This window comes from Ochotona curzoniae, unplaced genomic scaffold (genome assembly GCF_017591425.1).
Source record: "Ochotona curzoniae isolate NIBS_2020 unplaced genomic scaffold, NIBS_Ocur_1.0 scaffold_2587, whole genome shotgun sequence".
Classification (NCBI taxonomy): Eukaryota; Metazoa; Chordata; class Mammalia; order Lagomorpha; family Ochotonidae; genus Ochotona; species Ochotona curzoniae.
Window position 1 is genome coordinate 13,995,018 of NW_024467096.1, and position 4,158 is coordinate 13,999,175.

Here is a 4,158-nt window from a genome sequence, read left to right on the forward strand (position 1 = left end):
CTTCCTAGCAGTAGGTTACACTCTAGACAGAGGCACGGACAGGATGAGCTTGAACCAAACTGAGGGTCCAGAAGAGCTGGCATACTCCTGGGAAAAGAAGAACAATACAGAAAAAGAATTCCAGATCATTGAATAGATCCTGTTTTAATATTGACCTTAATGTTAATCAGTATACAATAAAGTGAGACTCCAAATATTCAACAATAATTTACAGGTAAAGAATCATCACTAAAGGTCAAGAAAAGAAAAATCCCCAAAGCTCACAGAGCGCCAGGAATTGTTCAAACACCCACCAGTCAGAGTGGAGGCCTCTCTATACACACATGACTCAGTAACATTTCCAGAAGAGTTAGGCTTTTACCTGGGGATGAATCAGTCCTTATCAATAGATTACTCTCCAGTCTCCCCAGAAGGTTAATAATAATAAAAAAAAAAAAAATTAAAAACACCCAGGAGGAGAGAGAAAGGAAATGCTATTAACAAAAAAATACAATAACCATTTTGCAACTGACTCAGCCTGCCCCAGGCTCAGCAGGGGACCTGAGGTTGTAGGCTTGCAGGGGGCCTGGAGGATGGCTCCAGCAGAGGCATGCAGAGACCTGGGGGCTCATGTCCAAGCAGGCGGAATGAGCCTGGGGATTTCCCCATGTGCTTGGTCCCTGGCCTGGTGGGGAGAGGGGAGAGCTCTAGGTTACGATATTGGCCTGGCGAGTTGGTGCACCAGGCTTGGGAACTTTAAATGGGCCTGGATCTTGGGTGTGTGGAAGATTAAGGTCCTAGGCCAGCACATGTGCCAGGGGCTTGGGTCTCTCGTGGACAGGCAAAGCTCCAGGCCAGCACACCACCCCACTGGAAGATTGGGCTCCAGAAGGCTGGACTGTGGAACCCATGCACACCCAGGCAAAGAGATTACAGATTGATCAAGGGAAGGTGTAAATGGATGTGTGGAATGGAGAACTGCAGAGGGAGTATATTGCAGGTGAGGAATGACTTCTGAGGGATTTCCATCAGCAAGACCACTGTACTTGCAGGTACACAAGGAGGCTAAGACCAAGTGGTTTGGAGCAGAGGAGTTAGAGGACATTTATGGGTCAGACTGATGCACCAGACCACATGGGAGACCTGAGCTAAGCTAATTAATGTGGATTGCCACCAATTACCATTCATTGGTGTATACTAAAGCTAGGGCTGGGGGCTTATCTGCCAGTGAGAGTCACAACAGGAGATGGGTAATGTTTGGCTGAGCCATGACACTAACTAGCATGCAAGAGAACCAAATCTGGGGGCAGATTCTGTGGGAGATACATGAGTCAACCCCCACTGAACTGCAATTTCTGCTGGCTTGCTGAAGTGCTGGAAGTAGTGGCAGGCTGAACTAGGCATGACCAAGGAACTCTCTGACACTCATGGGTGCTGGAATTTGGAACAGACCAGGCTGGTCCAGGCTGCAGCACCTGCAAGTGCACCCAAGAATAGCGTGTTGGGTAGGTCAGGCTGCTACATCCATCAATTCATACAAAGGCCAAGATGGAGAGGGCAGACTATGCTGGGTAAATGCCTAGCACCCGCTGACACATGTGAGATCTGGGTCTGGGATTGGGCCTGGTGGGAGAACGTGGGAAATTCCCTTGGTTGGTCATAGCTCCCATTGGTGAGCATGTGATTCTGGCCTGGATGTTGGTTAAGCTGTGAAAGATAGCTCTACCCATTGCCAGGTGTGTAGGTTGAATCAGGAGGGGGTGGACTGGGTAGGCATAGGCCAATCTTAGCTCACTGGCATGTGCAGGAACCACTAAAGAGTGGGTCATACTAGGCTAGGCTATCAAACCTACTGGGATACATGGGCCAGGGATGGGAGCAGCCTGGGCAGGGCTAGGCTGCAGCACCTGCCAGCAAGATTTGGGACTCGGGGCAGGCTAGATCAGGCCAGGAAGCAGTATCTAATGACAAAGGGCAAGACAAAAGAAGGGCTATGCTGAGCTTGGTCAGAGCAACCATTGGCATGTACAAGATCTGTGGCTGGGAACAGGCCTGGTTGGGAAGCTAAGAGGACACCCAGGTTGGGTTATGATCACCCACTAGTGAACAAGAGAGCCAGAATGGTTATGGCAAAATGGGCAGGGCATAACTGCAGTATCCCTCAGCATGGGTATGGACTGGGTCTGGGGTATGCCAAACTAGGGTAGACCCCAACACCCATTGGTATTCATGAGAGCTTGGATGGTTGTAGGATGGATTGAGCTAAGTCTTGGCACCTACTACACCATGTGAGAGCTGTGTCTTGACATGCACCAGGTATGGCTGGCCTGTAGCACCCAACTGTAAGAATCAGAACAGGTGTGGGCCAGTTGGGCAAGGCCACTGTGCCAGGACAGGAAATGGACTAAATCAGTCTGGGCAAGGATGTACTGGTGTGCACGAGATATGCCACTGGGAGATCTGATAGAGGAGCTTGGGGAACTCTGTCAGGATATAGTCTCTGCAAATGAGTGCAAGAACCAACGCTAAAAGCGGCTTAGACAAGACAGCACACATAGGAGTCAAGTCTGGGGCAGGCAAGGTTGGGCCAGTTCATAACATCCGCTGAAAGATCTGAGAATGAGAACAGGGTGTGTGACAGGCCAGGTCAGGCCGCAATACCAGCCAGTTTACATTAGGGCTGGAATTGGGGGCTGGCTGGGCTGGGCTAGGCTACAGGACCCACCAACATGAGCTGCAACTGGGGACAGACAGGGCCAGGCCAGGTTATAACACCTACTGGCAAATGCCAAGGTGAGGTAGGCATGCCAGACTGGGCCGCAGCCCCTACTAGCACACATGAGATCTGGGGTGGTGGTTGGGGGTATGAGCCCAATATGGGGGCTGCAGCAAGGGTTCCTCTACTAGGCCACTGCCCCACTGGTGAGCCCAAGACCTGGGACTGGGAACAAACTGGGCACGGCTCTTACACCTTTTGACCTACATGTGAATTGGGAAAGGGAGAGAGCCAGGCTGAGCTAACCAATTATAATAACTGGTGTAGTCATGAACCAGAGTAAGTACAGGCTGGTTGGGCTTTGATGCAGCATCAGCTGGCAAGTGCTGAAACCGGGGGTAAATCCTGTCAAGCTGAACTGCAGACCCACTTGGATAGTGCAAGATTTGGGACTGGGATTAGGCCCAGTAAGGAAACATTGAGCACCTCTCTGATAGGCTGCAATTCACACTGGTGAGTATGAGAATAAGGGCTGAGGGCAGGCCTGACTAGACAAGTGGTAGCACATACCAACATGAGTATGGACTAGATAGTGGGGTCAGTTGGGTTGAGCTAGGCTCCAGTCTCCATTGACATACATAAGAGCTGATTGGGATATAGGACAGACTGAACCAGTGTGCTGCACATACTGGCAAGCACAGGAGCGAGGGCTCAGTGCAGGTCTGATGGGAGTTATTGAGGATTACTCTGACTAGGCTGCAGTTTCTGCTGGTGTTTGTGAGGGCCAAGTGTGTGGTGGCTAGGCTTGGGCTGGGTCATGCCATCCATTGGTTTACATAAGAGGCAAGGCTGGAGACAGAATAGACCCAGTGTGTACATAGGCTGAAGTGAGTGACAGACAGAGCTGGATGACAAGCACACACAAGAGTCAGGTATGGGATCACTTCAGAAAAGGATTTTTCAGGATCCCTCCAGCTGAATTGTTCCAACCATACAGAAAATCACAGGAGCTGTGGTCTGATCATGGAATGCATGTGTCAGAACTGAGCCTCCTACGTGACTAAGATGGAGCAGTGGACAGCATGCCATGATGCACATGGAGGACATGGTAGTCCATTGGGGCCTGCAAAGGACATCTGGTACCATAGCAGAGGATGGAGGGCAGAAGAAACTGGTCGACTACCTTAGCAAAGCCTTGACAGCAAATGTCTGACAAAGACTCTAAGGTGGACTGTGTCAGCCAATGAATCTTGAAAGAATTTCCTCTTCCTTGGAGGGGCAAGACCAACAATATTTCAGAACTACCAAAACCACTTGAGCTGAACCCTCGTAGCATGCTCCACATCAGGGACCCTGTGATCAGGTGGCCATTCTCCACCCCTGAGTACAGGAGAGGCTGAGAGTGGATTCTACCCTTATCTCACCCTTTTCCTATGAATACAGGAAGAAAATTTGGAAACAAT